The following is a 21,149-nucleotide window of genomic DNA, read 5'->3' as shown; positions in this document are numbered from 1 at the left end:
ATAAAAATGCCTAAGTTAATATATTTTAAGATAGAGACAAAAATACATTGTCAAATACATCTTTTTAAACCCTTCACTGTTGACTTTGTAAAAGTATAAGCAGGTTTCTCTGAGAATACATTTTGTGTCAATGCCTAATATTCCAGCCCAGACAAAATATACTTACTATTCACCCAGCACATTTAAATATGCTTCCAAAAGGAGATCGGGTGCATTATAATTATTTAACACTATTTATAATTATAAATATAATATCTATAGGTAAATACAACTGTTTAACTATATTTATAATTATAAATATCACTATGTTTATAATTATAAATAAACATATATTTATAGTTAAATATAATAAAAACAAAGCTTAAATAGAAAAAACCAGATTCTTTGTTTTGCTTACATCTGTTCATTATTTGAAAACTTCACTCTGGATGCACTGTGAAGAAAGGATGTATGTTTGGGGGTGTTGTTGGAGTATTTTAAGTGATAATTTCAGTAGGTCAAGACAGAACTGTCAGAAATATGTGGAATAAAATAGAAGTGTCATAGATGAGAACCAAAATAAAGTGAAATAAAATTAAAAGGGAAAATATGCATATTGATAGTAAACTACACATAAGACTAAGAAAGAGAGAAACCTAACTCCATGATACAGGCTCCATTGATTCATTAAAACATGGTGGCAGCCGGTGGGAGTGGGGAGCACTCGTGTGTCTGTAAGTAATAATCAGATGAGAACTCTTTTCATCATTTCTTAGCAGGTTTTTTGGTGGCATGAGCGACATCATTCTGAAAGTGTCAATTATACTACTTTGAGTCAGATATCAATCGATCACACTGCTTGTCTTAAAAATTACTTGTTATTCAAGAAGTGTCCCAAGGAAACTCTTGCCATGTTGAGTTAATTAACATATATGCAGAAGAATTCCCTTCTTTTACATTTTATTTCCTTTGGTTTCCTCTTTTGTTTAGTTTTACATGAAGTATTCATTAGCATATTGGTGGAGAATCTGCCACAGATACACAAAAGTCTTTGCTGAAATTTCCATACATAAAGCAATAGAATTGCAAGTTACTAGGCAGAATTAAGAGTCTGATTTACATTCAACTCTTAGTTGTTAAATCAGTTATGGGTATGAACTTGTAAAGGTAGCTTTACCTCACATGCCTCAAATTCTTTATCTGCCAAATGAGGGTATGTCTCTCACAAAATTTTGGAGAAGAGTAAACCATTTAAGATATATAAAGCACTTAGAACACTTAGTGTCACAGAGTAATTAATAAATGAATGGCAACAATTAATATCTCCCAAGAAGTTTAGTTGAATTAAAAAACACACTTAAAAATAAAACAGTTGCTAAGGGAGTGATACCAAAAATATTGCAAGCCATTTTATTCTAGAATGTAAAGTTTCTCATGCGGAAGAATTGAAATGCTAAATAAAACGTTTTTAACAGTAGAAAGGTAAACTAGGGACAGATATATTGATATGAAAATCTTGAGAAACAGCCTAAAAATGAAAATTGTTAGGATTTTTCCATTACATTGAGTTAATTTGAGCTTCAACTTTCCTAATAAAATTAACTCGTTTTCCTAAAAAATACTTTTAATACTAGAAATTGAACAAAAAATGTCAGTTATTCTCATAAGTAAATTTCATAACATAACATTTAAGTAAAAGCAAAGTTATTGGAAAATTCAATCTTCAATTGTATTTAGAAGAGAAAATACAGAACAGTAGTAACAAAGAGAGTTTATGGGAGTATTCATATGTTCCAGGTTTATTCTGTGTATTGTTGGTGTTAGTGGTATATACTAATAGCAAAATCGATAATAGCATAAAAATTTTAAACTAATTCCCATCTGTCAGTCTGTTGTAATGTAGTGGGTTTCATGTTACAGTGAGGCTGACAGCAGTATTTTCAGTAACACCAGGATCATACGTGGTAGACAGGCTTCCATGTCATTGGGGAACTCAGAAGAAAGGCCTGTCAATCAACTGCTGAAAATCTGCCCATTAAATCCATATGGAAAACAGCGGAGTGAAGCATGGTTTGCTTGGTGGTACAGTCACCTGGAAGCGGTGGTCCTCAAAGGAGGACATCGTTTTATTTCAAATAAGTGGCCAGTGAAGTGGAGGTGGATTTGGGTGAGATGTGCTGGCACAGTGTCCTCCAGGACTGAGTGAAACACACCTGCAACAGTCACAGTGACACAGGACTGGCCTTGTTAGGTGCAGGTGGACGTGGGTCACCAGGAGCTGGACTAGATTCAACATCAGCTTTCATATGTTATCATCTCCGTCTCTCTCTCTAGCTCCCTCTGTCTGCCTGCCTCGGTATTGATATAACTCTTCTCCCAGCGTAAGATTTTAGTTGATTTTGAAACCCTTAGCTGAATAGCTTCACAAAATGTTCGTGGTAACCTATATTCGTTTATCAGCCCTGATGTCTTGTAGCAGATATGCGAGAAGTATTGCATTCAACTTTACTATGGCTTGATGACTGAAGCAGAATTTCTACTGGCTACAACTTCATATTAATGCTTTAGAACTTACTCCTTTGAAAACGCTCCTATGCATGGGGCTCAAACAGCTGAGAAGCACGGCACTTAGAACTTCTGGTTTCCTCTAATCCCAATCTGCGCCACCATCCCCAGTCAGGGATCACTGGTTTCTGATTAGATTTCTTTGTGGTATTAGCTATTTCCAAATTCTGATCTCAATAATTTTAACTCCAAGCAACCTAACTTTTGTCTAACTTATTTTTTCAAGTTGGTTGTCAGAGAATGAAGGAATGCTATTAACAACTGGAATATATAGAAACTTTGAATGATATTTAAGTGCTCTTCATAACTACAATGTACATTATGTTTGTGCCTCTAAAATTAAAAGTAAATCTTACATCAGTGCTTCATTGCTTTTAGCTAGATAGCCTATAAATCTTTTAAATTCACTCTACATTCACTTGTGTTATATTTATACACTTATGTGTTAAGTCTGAAACTATATTGATCTAGTTCAACCCTTCTTTCAAGTCAACCAGTTGTTCTGACACAACTTCCTAAACATATACTGGCACAAGAGCAAATCAGAATCAGAGCGAGTTTGTATTATTCAAAGCAAAGCTGCAAGTATCTGAGAATTAGCTGCATTGTTTTCCTGTATTTTCCCTTAATTCACACAAATGAGATGATAAAGGGTGGGAGGTTGGGGGAGGGAGGGGTAAAAGAGGAGCTGGAACCAAGGGCTCAAGTAGAAAGAAAATGATTTGAAAATGATGATGGCAACATATGTATCGATGTGCTCAATACCATTGATGTGTGGATTGTTATAAGAACTGTAAGAGTCCCCAATAAAATGATTTACTAAAAACAAAAACTTGACTGTCAGAGGTGTTGGACAGAGGACACCTGGTGGGATACTGGATTGCACCTTGGTTACACACTGCCTGGGTGTGCTCCACGACGGCACTTTCAATGTAAAGACAGATGAGGCTGTGTCCTCCCATAAAGAGTTACAGCTTCAGAAACAGCCCTCTTCTGTCCTATAAGGTTGCTATGAGTCAGAATTAATTTGATGGAAGGTGGTTTGTTTGTTTGGGGAGGGACTGGTATAGAATAGCATCACTGAAAAGAAACCCCACCATGACATACAAAGATCGTATCATTACCCTGGAATGGGAGCCAGCCTCCTGAGGGCAGGGAAAGAAGGCATCTCCAGTTGTATCCCCAGGGAGGGCTTCATCAATGGACACACATGGCCTAATTTTCTCGCAAGTGATTGATGTTCTCTAACTTATAAGGTATATCTATTCTCGTAGAAGAACATTTCACCATGCAGAAACACAGGGACTCTGGGAATTCTCTCCTAAGACAATGGCTCCCACTCATGGCCTCTTTGAAAATCATCTGAATGTACAAACACACTGTCAGGAGTTCCCCTCATTCTAAAGATCGATGTTTCATAAGAGGTTTCCATAGCACCGCGGTTCCTCACGGAAACCACGGAGGCATGGTCCTAACTGTTCGTCAAAAATAAAGCTTCCCTGTGCCACACTGATGCTGCATGTTGAGATCCATGCCAATGAAATGTAAAGTTTAATAGAGTTAGTAATATGTAACATGCTAAAACGTTCCTTTATGCCTATGCATGAAATAATGAAAAAGACAAGTCATAGCGCTAACTAGAGAGGTGTACTATAATAATGGGCAAATAAATGATCAGTAAAAATGCTAAGGGTATCATTGAGGCAACATATGGGTTATAGTAGTAATTGTAGTTATTTCTGACTTGTTTTGAGTTGTTTTGACTCTCGTAATGTTAATCTGTCCATGAATCTGCTGTAATTTTGAATTCAGAAGTGCCCTTTGAGGGGAAAGGGTTGGGAGTTTAAGGATGATCTTGTAGCAATCTTATAGTATTCAAAAAAACACAGTGCCACTTCCCAGTTCCCAAATTCATGTGCCAGAATAACAAATATTACTTTGAAAATATGCCACATAGGAATAGAGATGACTAGTCTTCTCCTAAGACTTAGTTATTTATACCTAAGGATAAAATGTTTAAAGTTTTGTTTATTGCTTAATTCATTGCCAAATATGAAATGATCCTGCTCATTTTAGGGAAATACAAATTAAAACAATGAAAAGTATTAACAAACAGATAGGTATTGAGATGACGATGATAACATAGGTTTCTAAAAAGTCAACAAAAGTTTTAATAGAATCTGTACTTCTACATCGAGCTCGCTTATAAGTAGATAATATGAGTCTAGTTTACTTTTATATTGTCAAATGGAGCTAATAGTATATAACAAAAATTAAATATATACATAGCAAAGATATATTTGAAATCTATATATATTTAACATTTCCAACTGCTATGGAGTTGATTCTGAGTCATTGAAGCCCTAAGTAGGGTTTCCTACATTGTAGATATTTAAGGGAACATTTATAGCCTCAACTTTCTCAAGCAGACCTGTTGGTGAGTGTGAACCAGAGACCTTGTTACAGTCGAATGCTTACTCAATGGTGCCACTAGGATTCATACACTTTCGGTAAATTGTGGGACATGAGGAGCCCTGGTAGCATTTCCGGTTAAGCACTGAACAGCTAAACACAAGATCAATGTTTTAAAACTACTGGCTGTTCTGTGGGAGAAAGATGAGTCTTTCTGCTCCAGTAAAGATTTACAGCCTCAGGAAACCCGTATAGGGTCTCTATGAGTCAGAATTGAATCAATGACAGTGGCTTTATGAGGTATTAGAAGATAATAAAACATTATTTTATTCAACATTACCAATAACTCATGCATTACTTTTGTGATGGAAACAGGACAAGTGATGTAAGTTTTAAATTTTGCTAAGAAAATGTAATAAAATTACCGAATTTTTATCCATAGTTATACCTTCTTAAGAGGTTAATATGAACATTAAATGAATGCCTTTCCTAGATATAATTAGGTCAAGTTTAAGGATCATTAAATAGTCTTGAAAAGGCTACAGTTTCAATAAAGTAAAACAACAACAATAACAAATAAACTTATCAGCTAAGAAAACTTAACAAGAATACCTTAGGATACTTCCAAATGGGAAGAGTTTCCTCTCACAAGTCATTGGCCAAATTGGTGCAATATTGGCACCAGATCTCCACCTTTTCCACACCCATGCTATTCTGTGGCATTGCAGGTTCTCTCCTTAGAGGAATGGATTCTGACTTCAAACATGAGAATGCAATTCCTGCCTTAATACCAACACCAAGCTCAAGAAGTCTCATCGGTTTCAATGATACTTGAGTCATTGTCAGTAAAAGAACCATCCCAGGCTAGCCTGTAAAGCTAGTGAAAGAATGAGAAGCAAGTGGAGCTAAAAATGCCCTGGCCAAAGCATCCATCCACGTCATTCAGTTGAGCCACTAAAGGAAAGCCAACCAAGATTGGTAAATTTACAGATGTCTTGGTTACGCGTTAACTTCTAAACACAAGGCCAGAAGTTCATAACCACCGATTTCTCTTTAGGAGAAAAGTGAGACTTTTAATCCTGTAGAGAGCATGGTCTCAGAAGCACATAGGGGGTGTTCTACCCTGCCTTATAGGGTTGCTATGAATTGGCATTAACGTGATAGCATTGAGTTTGACTGAATATTATATAATGCTCAGGTATTATAATTGTTAATTAGCCAACACATACATGTGCAAAGAACAACATAATTTTTTACATTAGGTCAATTCAATTTTTAAATCTCTCATAAGTAACTACCATATTCTTCACCAGTGCAACATATTCCATACCATTTTATACCATTTAAAAGTGGTATGATCCCCTAATAAAATTATTTTTTTAAATAGTCTAGGCCAGAAGAAGAACAAGAAAGAAAGAATAAATGTATCTCACGAAGAAAGAAAGTTTGTCACAAAATGATCAGCTTATTTTCTTAAGTTAATATTGTGCTGTGCAATTCCAAGGCCTGCTTAAGCTGACTGAAGGATGCTTCATGTGAGTTAAGACACGTGTGTTTGTGAAAAGGGACTTTCATTGATTAAATTACAATCAATTCAGCCAGGAAAAATTACTTCCTTTTATCTACTAGTCATCATTATCATTGAACTTAATGAATATCCCCTCCATTTAAACATTGCCGAATTTTTATTTCTTGAGGGAAAAATAAAACCGGTTATTGGTGACAAAAAAAGACAAACCCTATGCTAAGGACTAGGTAGGACAGACTAGAACAACCTCATATGATTTCTAAGACTGTAATCTTTATAGAAGTACATCACCTGGTCTTTTTCCCACCCAGAGACTAGAAGCTTCCAACTACCATAGACCTTTTCAGGAAAAAGTGGAGCTTTCATACATAAGATCCGTGTGTTAACCAGAAGTTTATTGGGTCAAACCCAATCCAAGGACTCATGGGAGGAAGATCTAGCGATCTGCTTCCATAAAGAATACAGCCAAGAATTTGGGGCAGTTCTCATCTGTCAAATGGGGTCACTATGAGTTGACATCAGCTCAAGAGCTTTCAATGGGACCAAGGACACTCGCTCTTTACATGGCCGTCATCATGAAGACGGGGGCTATGTGGGTGAGGGCATTAGCTGAGAGCAATGGTCATGGCTACTCTTCGCACATCCAGTGCTGGTATATTTCTTCTGAGGCTCCAGGAGGGTTTGCTGAAAGAAGGAATGCAAGAATCCCATCAGCTGTAGTCGCTGCACTTACGTACACAAAACTACAGTGGGAAAAGGGACTTTACCTCTATTTAGGAAATAATCCTTCACATTTACTACTCTGTGAGAACAGTCCCCGACACTGAAGCTGCTCCCTGCTTCTGCCTGCATGCATCACTGTGGGAATGCCACTTCTGTAATGAAGGGATTATGAGAGAACCACTTTGAAATTCTCTGGAGAAACTCCTGGATGTGCCCTGAAGAAAACAATGCTTCTCTGACTCCTGTCCTTCTAACTCCTGTCCTTCTAGTGTTTTGTGCTCACGGTTGCCCTGCTCCATAAGAAGGACATAGACGAATTCATTGCTTCCAAGTGCTGGATACAGAGAACAGGATGACAGAGGTCATTGCTAAGAAGCATACATTTAGAGAACTGACTAAGGGTGTGCTACTTACTGCTCCTCCATCCTGCGGATCCCTCCCCTTATTAAAAAATGGGGGAGGCCACCTTGAATGGAGTTCTGCCTGGGATATAGCTTCCTCCTAAATAAGTTTTAAAATACCTAGCATTTCAAGAAATGCAACAGAAAACCCGATGCTGAGAAACTATTCTGGTAATGTCTGTATTTTGGATAAGAAAACCAAGAAAAAATTACTCTTGTCCTCTAACTGCATGCCAGAATAATCTGCAGCATATGAATTCTTCTCTGATTCTTGTAGCATCACAGAACTTTTTACATTTTTATTATCATTTTCATATGTTCATATTTTTCTAAGTTTTTAAGCATCTTGTGGGAAGAGCTTTAGAGTTCAAAATTTACCACTTTTTCTGAGTACCCAGTAAACATTTATTAATTACTCCCAAATTACAAAATGTATTATATTCCCTTGTCCTGTTTCAACTTTGTCAATTTGCCCATTAAGCCATCTTTTATAGAAGTTCGTGCTTCAGAATATGCTCACAGTGGACAAGAAGTAAATTGTTTGAAGAAGAAAATAAGGCAACAATATTTTTAAATATCTAATTCTATTCATTTTATATGATGCTATTTTAAAGGGTCAACTTTAAAACAGAAATAGGGTGCTTCTTCAGCAAGTCAAGAAGCTCCAAGTGCTACTTCACATTTTAGAAATAAGAAGACCAGATTGGACAAGACGTTACAGGTGGTGTTTTCTTGACTCTCAGGAAACGGAGTGCAATAACTATGAGAGGTGTTAATTTCCTCCTTGTGGTTGAACTAGGTAGACTTCCAAGCAGTCCTGCAGGCTGCTATTTTTTGCTTGGGAGAGCCTGGCGTCACACTTCATCTTTCTGAAGGGCAGACAACTGATGGGGGCAGAGCATATTCTACAAGTAGCCACCTGAGGAGATCAGAGGCTCTAAGCATATTTTCAAGTTAAACTTTAAAAACCTCTCGCAGTTGGAATGTTGCTCCCCTGCCTGGAACAGTCTGGCCAACACCCCTGGCTAGAGGGGGCCCTCTTGACTCAAGCAAATTGAGCTTTTTAATTACTGAGGTAGCCCAGGTTTCTAGCTTAATGACCAAGACGAAGCATTAGTTTTAGAGCCTCATGTCAGCTCACTCAGTGGTAATCACTGAGTTTCCAGGAAAAAGACAAGCTCCTCTAAAGAGAAAATTCAGCAAAGCGGTTATTGCCTTCTGCCACATAAAACATTATGATTTCCACACATAGATGAATGGCTATGATAATTTTTTTTCTAAATCTGTCATGTTAAGATAACATCCCCCAGGGCATTAGATGAGGTAGAATTCTTCTTTCAGTTCAGCTTCCTTCAGAAAAAGGTGGGTTCTGAAATTGTTTTCATTTGACATTCCCCAAATAGAGAAACTGAAATGAGAGAACAAAAGATCCCCTTCATGGAAAGGAGTGGGGTTTAGAGAATGATTTATTCATTATTAGTGTCTATGAATCACTCTTCTTTCACATAAAAGTGAAGAACTATTTCTAATGAAAATTCCATGTCTTTCATTACAAGTCAGTGAAGGAGTTTTGTGGTGTTATTCATGCTGCTGGACTCCATGTAAAAAGAAAGTTGGAGGAATCAGGGCCTTTTATAAACGCTAGAATGCTTTATTTAAAGGAAAAAACTGTTTAAAGGGCAGAGGGATAAATAGCTCCACGAGGCTCACCTTTCTAGTTCTCGGGTCTCTTGTTTTCGGATGGTCGGACCAGGGTGCAGCTGCCTTAGCCAGTTCCCTGCTTCAGCTTGCAAGACTTCACTTCCTGCAAGACATCTCCGAGGAGAAGCCACATGGACCAACCCCGATGCAGTCCTGGGTGCTGGAGCAGCCATGTGGAGATCACTGCCAGTTGTGAGATGCTTACACATTCACTGACTTGGCTTTCCTCCTGCAGTTGGCATCATTACGTCTGTTTTGTGAGATAGAGGAGGACTTTGTGGATTGGTGTCAGACATATGGATTAATGTTGGACTTGTGGGCTTGGGCAGCACTGGGTTGGGATGTTTTCTTTATGTGCACTTACCCTTTTTATAAAAGTCTCTCTTATACATATGAGTGTCTGTGGATTTGTTTCTCTAAAGTACCCAGACTAATACACTTACCATGTATGAAATTATTATTCTTTCTCTTAGAGTAGCATAATAGATAGGTGTCCTATCAAAAATATATATAAGGGTTTTGAAGAAAATTCACTCTAGCAACAACAACAACAAATTATTTCCAAAACCATGTACAAGATTAGAAAACACTAATTTATCTCCTGGGTTCATCTTGGGACAGACCCTGTTTGTCAACTGCCCGGTTAATTTGACCTGTTGAATCAATGTTGTCATACATATACTGCTTTGCTGTTCTAACAGTATCTGTGTTAAGTCCATACACAAATCCACGTCCTTTCTCCTTCCAATACAGATTGGGTTGTCCTTCTAGCAGCCCACTGTATTTTCAGTATTCTCCAACACCACAATTCCAAAGCATGATTTTTCTTCAGTCTTCCTTGTTCCATGTCCCATTTTCACATACATATATGATGCAACTGAAAATCCCATGGTTGGGTCAGGTGCCCCTTAGTCCTCAACGTCACATCTTTGCTCTTCAATATTCTAAGAGGTCTTGTGCAGCAGGTTTACCTAATGCAAGAAGTCTGCTGAGCTCTTGACTGCTGCTTCCACGAGCACTGATTATGTATCTAAATAAGACCCAAAAAACTTTGACAACTTCAATCTTTTCTCCATTTATTATGAAGTTACCTCCTGGTCCAGTTGTGAGAATTTTGCCCTTCCTCACATTGAGTTGTCATCCGTACTGAAGGTTCCAATCATTTATCTTATTTTTGTTTGGTAAATGGACTTCTGGTGTGAAAACGTAATGCCCACACTAATTATTAAAAAAAAAAACTAGTGAAAACAGAATTGCTCTGCTGAAAACAAGAAAAAGAAAGGGTTTAGGGTCATCTCAAATGCCCACATTTTCCAGGTATACAAGGGACTCTTGAGTAACCATAATCCATTGGGTGCACCAAAACCCAGCCAGCTTTGTCATTTCTGAGGGGTAAACCAGTGAAGTGTCCGATGGATTCCAATGAGTTGGTTTTTTTTTAGTACAGACAAGTTCTAGTGCCTCTATACTAGAGTATTTTTTCAATACGTTTGCGTATGTAGTACTCAAAACTGTATATAAAACCAACATGCAAACGCAAGTTAATGCATTACATATATAAATACACTAAAATCCAGGGAAATTAAATTATAAATCAAAGTCACCAAATTGTTTAGCTCTGATATGTCAAACCATTTAATCCAGGAAAATCTCACTGGTGATGTTCCCACTTAATCTTTGAATATTAATATTATTATATGTGTCTTTCTTTTCAGTTCAATTAAATGTTTTCAGTGACTGTGAAGTCAGACCCTTACTCATGACAAACCAATGTACAACTGAACAGAATACGACCTTTGATGTCCCCATGATTGGTTTTGAATCAGACTGTTGTGATACAGAGGGTTTTCACTGGCTGATTTTCAGAGGCAGATTGCTAAGCCTCTCTTTCTAGTCCAGCTTATTCTGGAAGCTCCAATGAGATCTATTCAACCTCATAACAACATAACACTCCACTGACAAACAGGTAGTGGCTTCACATGAAGCACATTGACTGGGAATTAAATTCAAATCTCCTGCATGGAAGGCAAGACTTTTAGCACTAAGTCACGAATGCCTTATTTGATTAGCTTAATGTTCTCAATTTATTTGTAAGACAACACTCTCAATCTGCATGGTGCTCATACTTTGTAGCCAATTTCTACATAGCCAATAAGACAATATAAAAAGGCACAAGTAACTAATATGAATTGCTCCAGAAGCAATCAGAATTTGAACACACATTAGCACATGAAATGTAGATTTTGTCACCTAAAACATATTATTATATAGTCAGAAAAAAGTCCATAATGAGAAACCATTGCTCAATATATGTCTGGACAGAGATGACAGCTCTTCCTTGCACTGCCCAATTTGTACAATGAGTGAGGGGTTTAAATAGGAACCACCTTCGGGCTGACCTCTTCCTGGACCCAGGGATCCACATAGGTGAACTCTAAATTATGCTCTGTGTGCTACTAGCTGGTGCGATATGCTATTTTATAATCCCATATTAAATGACTTATCTCATCTTTCTAACCATACTAACAAGCAATCACCTGCATAACATCCCATGAATTCCTGGGGACGGCGGATGGGGTGTGGTTAGCCCAGAATTGTATCAGTTCAATCTTGTTGATAAACAAACAAACATTAGTTCTCTCTCTCTCTCTCTCTCTCTCTCTCTCTCTCTCTCTCTCTCACTGCTTTTGAGCCTAAAAATGCCAGGAGGGGAGGAACAGAGAAAACCATGGCTGCCTGTTTTATCCTAACAATTCGCTCCTCACAGTCATAGAAAGCATTAAAATATTCTTTGGGATGTGAAGCTCTCTAGATGTCCTTGGATTATATGATGTAAAAGAGACGAAACTAGCATAATCCTGAGTCAACAGAATATACCACTATCTCTTCCAAGTGAATGTACATTTTTTTCAGATGCCCATATTTGGTGAGGCTTGGGGCAGGGTAGAGCATGCTCACCAGATCAAGTGCCAGTGATCATTCTCCAAATAACCATATCCGACAGGAATTGGTGGCTGCTCCTGCCTTTCTCTAGTACTGGCCTGGCTTTTGTAGGGACAAGACAAGTTAAATAGTTGATATGATGAACGTAAACTCTGAATCTTTTGGAATAAATGTAAATGTGTCTTAGCAGTACAGCCAAAATGTCCCATAGAGACAAGCCTGGAGCAACTGGGTGCCACACACTTTAGCTATCTGAGCAGGAGAGTCCAGTCCCTGCAGAAAGACAGTACGCTTCATAAAGCAGAGGTCAGCGAAACAGAGGAAGCCTATCAACAAGGTGGAGAGACCTAGTGGCTCAAACCTAAGAACAACTGCGACGAGTGTGCAAGGCTGGGCAGTGTTTAGTGCTGGGGTACATTGTGGCACCCAACCCCAACAAGAGCGTGCTTATTTGTATGTATGTGTTTCCTCTCTTGACATGGGAGGTGCAAATAGAAGACCTCCATTATGCCTGGTGCAACACCTTACCTCTGGCTTTATGCCACAGGTCGTGATGCGGCATTCCAACCACCAGGCTTATTATGGAGACTTTCAAATTTGAGGACCACTGAAAGTACCATTTCTATTGACTCGGTAGATAGCCTGTGACCTGGATGTGAGCCAGGTTTCCAGCTTTTATTTGTTTGCCATATGGTTTAACGCTATTAATTTTATATTAGGTCATTCTATTTATAGTACAGAGCCTACTTTGTAATAGCAGGGCCCAGAGAGAAAAAAACACAACTGAAACATGTAATCCTGTTGCTACAGTGTATTCTTCATTACTTTGGTAAATGGAGTAGCCATTGGATACTCTTTCGAAGGATGGTGGAGTTTTCAGCCTTTTTCAGGGTGCTAGACTGACTAATGGCCACCCCAAAATATCCAGTAAATAATCCTCTAATCCAGTAATCATCTCCCATAATAACTCATATTTGATATGATAACAGGGTCTTTACAGATGCAACTAAGCATCTTGCGAATGGAAGATTCGCCCTGATTTTCCAGATGGACTCTAAATGTAATCAGAAATGTCCTTATGAGAAGAAGCTAGAAGATGACATGAAGAATTCAGCTGAGAGAGATGATAATGGTGTGCTGAGGGCTTTGAAGTTAGACAAAGGGCTATCACTCAGAGAATGCAACAACTTGATCTCTAGAAGCAGGGAAAGACACGGAAATGGATTGTCCCCTAGAGATTTCAGAGAAAGGAACAAGCTACCAGCATCTTGATTTGGGGCCACTGAACTGATTTCAGACGTCTGGATTCCAAACTGTAAGGTTTGTGTTGTCTTAAGCCACCAAGAGTGTGGCACTATGTTGGAACAGCTCTAAAAATGCAATACAAATGTCTACACTGGAGCACACACATTTCTCTGGACCAGTATTAGGTTGTCAGCCATGGCAATTCTGCCTTTCCCACCTCATTTACTATAGAAAGCTCTCACCTTTTCTACTCTTCTAAGATTTTAATTTAACATCTCAGATACCCCAAAGGACAATTCTTTTCTGTCCAAGAAGGTCACTCTGGATCAGAATCAACTCAATGGCAATAAGAAGACATTTGACTGCAATGTCTTAGCATGAGCTCCTTGTTTAAGTTTTTTTTTATATTATTCTTTTTTTTAACAATTTATTGGGGCTCATACAATTATTTTCACAGTTCATACATATACATACATCAATTGTATAAAGCACATCTGTACAGTCTTTGCCCTAATCATTTTTTCTCTTTTCTTCTTTTACATTTTATTAGGGACTCAAACAACTCTTACCACAATCCATACATATACATACATCAATTGTATAAAGCACATCCATACATTCCCTGCCCCAATCATTCTCAAGACATTTGCTCTCCACTTAAGCCCCTTGCATCAGGTCCTCTTCCCCCCCGCTCCCTCCCCATTCCCCCCTCCCTCATATGCCCTTGGTAATTTATACATCGCTTGTTTAAGTTTTAAGTCCTGTATCCTAGAACAACATCCTCCTACCGTTATGAAATTATTAAATGCTCCCTTATCCAATCTGGTATTATTCATGATTTGACTACGTGCACTCATACTATAGTACCATACCCATTCTTCTACAGCACCTGGTGCATCTGGACTATTTTTGGCAACTTCTTGGAGTAGTATACCTTTGCTCCCTAAGGACACATCATTTCTGGCGAAGGGGTGTTGTGCTTTAATTGGGATTGCTGTCCTGGTTGCAGGAGGGGGTCGATCCCAAGGGGTATATGCATCATTTGGGGGAGGAAAGGCCTTTGCTTTGTCTTTAAGCAACATGAGAACACAGAGTCCCTAAGAGATCATAAGATTTTGAGGCAGAAGTTGTGATTAAGTGGTAGAATTCTTTCCTTTCCATACGGAAGAACTTAGTTCCATTCCTGACCCATACATTTCATGTCTGTCAGTAAAAGCTTGCATGTTGCTATTGTGCTCAATGGGTTTCCACGGAGCTGCCAAGCTAAAACTGACCAGGAAGAAAGGCCTGGTAATCTATAGTCAGGAAAACAACCACTGAGACCTATGGATCCCAATACACGTTAGACGTGGTTGCCATGAATTGGGGTTAGACTCAATGGCAGGTACAACATATCAAATCTAAGAATTTAAATGACTGTTTTCAGTCTCAGGACCCTAAATCCCCTGCAACAGCACTGGCCTACACAGGACAGGATGACAACCCTTCATCAAACCTCAGACTCAAGCTATTTGCTGTCCTTGTAATTGTTGTGTTCTGTTGTTTTGTTTTATTTTATTTGCTCAGCAACTCGTATTCCCTGTATCACACACTGATAAAAATGTCTAGCATGTGGTAGATGCCGAAATAAAGTTTGTTGAATATACATATAAATAAATGAATAAAGAAGACCACGTGGGCCACTCTCGATATAAAGAAACCTTTAAATGCATATTAGGTCTTCCTTCGAAACCGTGCAAGGCTTACAGTCAGCCTCCGCTCACCTACTTTTATCTTCATATGTTCTACAAAACTGTAATTATTTTCAGCACATATGAATGAGGACTTCCAAAGGAAATGGGAAAACATGGCTAACTCAGCAGCAGTGCTTTCAGACAGTGTTTGCCAAGGCTCGGTTTAAAAGCAGTATATAATTACGTAGTGTTTTTTATTATCTCACTAAAAATATTGCTCATCTCAGAGAGTGCAGCATTTCCCAATTTCTGAAATTAAAGAACCAAGAGGCTGGTTTCAATGTGATAAGAAAAAACCAACATCCATCTTTTTATTTAATTATTTGTGCAGCTATAATATGATCCGTTTTTCATATATCTTCAATGCATTGTTAAAATCCATATGACATGTGGGTTTATGTTGTGCACAGATACACACAGTAGTTACGCGCTCAGGACCAAACCAAAGGTCAGTCACTGGAAGCCACCAGCCACTCTTTGATAGAAACAAAGAGGTGTCAGTCTGATTTTTAAAGATTTTCTTCTTCAGAAAGCCTACTGGGTAGTTCTACTCTGTCCTACTGCATCGCTGTGTGTGAGGAACGGCTTGGTGTGGGTTTTAGTATATAAGATAATACAAAAGTAGCATTCTGTAAGGAGTTTGTAATGAAAATACATCTGAATTCCCAGTTAATCCAAATTCTTTTTTTCTTCTTCTTATAAGGTTTTTTTTTAATGAGGATTTCAGACACTTTCTCACGATTTCACGAAAAGTGAACAAATTTGTCAGAGAGGAGCGTCATTCAAAACTTCATATATTTCTACTGTTGTGACTTAATGTATTTGAAGATATAGTTACTTCCAGTGACTTAGATCTTAAATGTTTTAAATTGTCATTGAACTGTTTAAACAATTTTATGACTGATTGAAATGTTGACAGTAGTTTGGAGACTAAATGAAATTCATCCAGGGAGTTTTACACACACACACACACACACACACACACACACACACACGCACACGCGCACACACACGCTCACACATGCACACACACACGCACACACATATGTAGAGAGAGACAGATGAGCATTAGGTTCTTTTTCAGATGATGAAGTTTCAAGACACATTAAAATATAAGTTTGAACACACAGAAACATGGAAAACTAAGTTAAACTAAATTGCAAAAGTAGTTCGTTAATAAATCTATCAATATACCATTGCCATCAAGAAAAGGGTGCATATAATATTTTATTTTCAAAAGACATATTTTTCCTTTTTCTGTAATGTAATTATGTTTATGTAATCTTCTGAATTGAAATATACATTTTCAAGATATTGTTTAGAATTTTTGTCAAGAATTTTGTCATTAATTTTCCTTTCAGGAAAGCTAATTATTTTTTTGTTTGTTTCCAGGGTCTAAATCTTCATCCTTTAAAAGAAATCATTTTATTGGGGGCTCTTATAGCTCTTATCACAATCCATATATCCATCTATTGTGTCAAGTACTTTTGTACATGTTGTCATCATCATTTTCAAAATATTTTCTTTCTACTTGAGCCCTTGGTATCAGCTCATTTGCCCCCTCCCCCACGCTTCCTCCCTTGATAATTTATTAATGATTTTTTTTCATGTCTTACACTGACCGCTCTCTCCCTTCACCCACTTTTCTGTTGCAGAACAGCTAATTTTAATATAATAGTCCTTTATTGTTAATATACTAGTATTATTCTATATGTGTGAGACATAAAAAATTCTCTTTTTGTTGGATTGTGGATTTATTCTTACTGTCCTATAATTCTATGGCATTTTGATTTTTCTTTAGATGAGCATCTATTTCTTGCACAACCATGTTGCTATGAATACCAAAGTATGATTTGTAACTATAGTTTTTAGAAATACTTCTAAAATGAATATATCACTTTCCTTAAGTACCTCTTGAAAGTTCACTATCAAGCACACATAATGATAATATATTATTTTAATACATATTAGATTTGGACACTGTTGGAAAACTACAGCTTTCTTTATCTTGGTTTAAGGAGATGGTAGGCAAAAATAAATCATTTCTTAGTAAACAATGGATTTTTGTTTCTTGAGACAAAATTTGATGATGGATATTGGGAATTATTATACACCAGGGTTAATGTAATTGATGCCACTATATTGTACCCATGAACATTGCTACATTTGCAAATATTTTGCTGTATCATCTTTTACAACAATAAAAAGCCATGATTTTCAAGTGTTGGATTCTTAACCACAAGGGTCAAAGACTCAAACCCATTAGCCACTCCCTGAGAAAATGGTGAGGTTACACACGCCCGTGAAAATTAGAGCCTCAGACACCCTATGTAGGATTGATATGAGTCAGAAACAAGTCAATGGCAATTAAAAACAAATTTTACTATCATTATAGTTATATGGAACTCAAAAGGCATGCTTGTAATGAAAGTCCGTAGGATAAAACTTGTAGTAGACAGGATTAGTCTGAAAATTCAAGACTCTTGAAGTGTTTCATTCAGTTATGAGTGTGCTTTAATTTGAACAGTGAACAAGTACCGTGATATCAGGTGAGAAAACAATGATTGCTACCAAGCAGAATTACATCAGGAATTTCATGAATGGTAAATTGGATTTCTCCCTCATTGATATAGTTGCAACAAATGACCAACAATTTGGGGGGGGGGTGATTTCCATATGATTGTAATGAAATACATAAAGTTGGAATAAAGATCTTAATGTTTAAAAAATGATCATAACATCACAAAACTAATTGAGGAATAAAAGTTTCTGTAATTTTCCAGAAAGTCTGACTGCTGTGGATTGAAATGTGAATCCTAAAATTACTGGTCACCCATCTAAGGTGACCAGTTACTCCTAACTCCCATTCCTATAGTTACAGCTCATTTGAGACTTGCCCTTTGTTTTTGAAAACGAGATTGAATTAGTGTAGGGTGTGTTTTAAATCAATTTCCTTTTTAATATAAAAGAGATGAAACAGACAGTGGAGAAGAGAGAGAGAGATGCCAAGGCAAGAGCAGACCACCCAGGAACAGGCATGCAGTTGAAAAGGACCTTCCTCCATAGCTGAAGCAGCCAGGTGGTGTAGTGATGATGCGCTGGGCTACCAAACACAAGCTTGCAGTTCAAAATCACCAGCTATGTGGGGGGAAAAAGACGAGGCTCTCTGCTTTGTAAAAAGTTAGATAGTCTCAGAAACCCACAGGCGCAGTTCTACCCTTTCCTATGGGGGCGCTATGGACCAAAATCAACTCAATGTCAGTGAATTTGGGGTTCGGGTTTCTAACATTGGTAAAGTTTTTAACATTGGTAAAGCGGGACACCATTGACTGGGGGGGGCAGGGCGGGAAGGGGTGTTCTTGATTAAAAATTTGGTGTATATGGAGTAACAAAGATTTTCATAGGATGCAAAAATAGTAATATATTTTAACAATTTCAACATAAGTACAATTTACAAATATAATACATTAAAATTATGTACAGTATTATTTTAGTCATTGGTATATTTCTCATTTGAGTGATTTTTTAGTAGATTGTTGTCATTTAAAAGGTCATGAAAATTTTAACAAGAATTTGTTAAACTATATTACACACATAAAATGGCTTTCAAAGTCTCAACATTTAATTGTGATTTTTCTGATGTCCACACTTTATTTACCGTAGAAAAAAACGTGTTCAATCGCAGCATTAGTTCCTGGTAAGGACAGCGTGTATTCCACAATTTTCAGTGCATTATTGTATGGAACATGGTTTGTTTCAAAAATGATGAAATATTTCTAACCATTTGTTCTCTATTGTGATTTTTGCTGATGCCCAATATTTAACCTTTTCCTTATCAATATATTTTAATATTGATACCTCATTAAAAAGATCATTTTTGGAAATATTACTATATGGGAAATTTTGAGTAATATGATCGAATGATTTTTGCACATGATTCCAATTAAGTTCTTGTTTATTTTTAACCTAATGAAAATGTTCAATATCATTGTAATGTACCGTCCACTCTTCTAAATAATCTATGCAGTTACTATAGAACTTTGTAATGTGATTCATGATATCTGCACGATTTATTGCACCTTGTTCTTCTAGCTGGCTTATACTATTACAGATAGTTAACGGAAGAAAATTATTTTATAACAGCTCTTGACACTGAAATTTTCAATTATTAACTTCATTTGCTACTTTGATTACCGAACTGTTGTCACCTTCAATACGTTTTATAGCATTTCTTTTAAAAGCTGCTTGATTACGTACAAACTCTTGTCAAACTTTTGATGATTCTATTTTTAAAAAAAACTCTTTTAAAATTCTAAGATATTTATCCTGTGATAGAAAGTAGGATTTCAAAGCATCGTATATTTTCAAAATTCTTTCAACAGCTGGCAAAAGAGCTAACCAGCACATTTTACTGTATACAATTATTTACTGATATTTGACTTCTGCAGTTTCACAAAATTATTTAAGCATTTCAATGCTCACAGTGCATGTATAGAAATAAGAATATATTTTAATAACAATATTTTCCACATCTATGGGCAACAAATCAGCAGCTGTTTGAATGGCGTTATGTATTACATGTGCTGCACAACCAACACCAATAAAGCTTTGAGTAAGATTTTTGCTTAATTTATAAAAAATATTATTTGTACCTCTTCTTGCTTTTCCTCCAAAATTTGCATTCGTGTTGTCTGCAAAATATGCAATCATTTTATGTTTTAAATTGTTTTTTTCCAAAATATTAATTATGGAACTGAAAATTATTTCAGAAGTTTTGCCGAGCACAGAAACAAAATTTAAAATTCTAATTTTTATTCCAGTTTCTGAATTTAAAAATCTAATAATGGTTGGAAATAACTTTATATCCTTATGATTAGCTGTGTCAAAATATATGGATATAAAATTAATTTTTTCTAGATTTTTGTTTAATTCTGAAAATGCATATGGGGAAAGCACATTACACACAATTGCCTCGGTTTTGTCCTAGCACAGGCAAATTTTTTGTTGATTAACTTTTTGACAACTTGTGATGTACAATCCATATATCTGAAGGAATGATTGTTATTAATAGTGTGAAAAGACATAAGTCCTTCTGCTAATGCTAATTTATTTTCTTCGTCTCCATAAGTTGTTTTCCAAAAAAATTCCTGTATTTTGGAGGAAGATACAGCATTATTTAAATATCTTTTATGCTTCTGTGTCTCCAAGTGCTTTGAAATATCATTCTTCCCACCGTGTAAAATAGAAAATTCACCATTACATTTCTCACATTTAGCATGTAATCGCTTTTGGTATTTTTAATAAAAGGAAATTCACTTCTTAGATCATCGTTGAAGTTGCATCCCCTTTTCTTACCCACGATGTTAAAAATATTTTTAAAAATTTAAAATTATATTATGTCATTATATACATATTGCTTAAAAGCACAGCAAGTAGGTACATAACTACATGAACATATTTTATTGTTAGTTTATAAATTAAATTAATTTGATTATTATAAAGTATATTTTAAAAATATTTTAATTTTAATCCTATATTTATTTCTAAATAATAACAACACTAACTTGTATTTTTTTTCTGAATTTTCCATAACGTAAGTTGTAAGTGTCACTTTCATGGCCAGTGTTAGACTTTTTGCTGCCACTATGAAATATAAATAATGCAAGTACTGTCTGTTAAATTCAAGAAGTATGTATTTATGAAATAAATAAATAAATAAATAACCTAAAATATCTGAATACTGATTTGTTGAAATCACTTGTTTAACTAGCACTAGCATGCAGTATAATGTGTATCATCTGGGAGACACATGTGTATCAGTTACAAAATGTTTTCACGTTGCCAATGGCAAAAAAGGCCATTGTTCATTAAGTCCAAACAATGGTGGTCGAATTCTAACAACTGATCAACAATGCCAAC

The sequence above is a fragment of the Tenrec ecaudatus genome, chromosome 5 (genome assembly GCF_050624435.1).
Source record: "Tenrec ecaudatus isolate mTenEca1 chromosome 5, mTenEca1.hap1, whole genome shotgun sequence".
Taxonomy (NCBI): domain Eukaryota; kingdom Metazoa; phylum Chordata; class Mammalia; order Afrosoricida; family Tenrecidae; genus Tenrec; species Tenrec ecaudatus.
The sequence above is the reverse complement of the archived record's forward strand: the minus strand, read 5'-3'. Positions refer to the sequence as shown.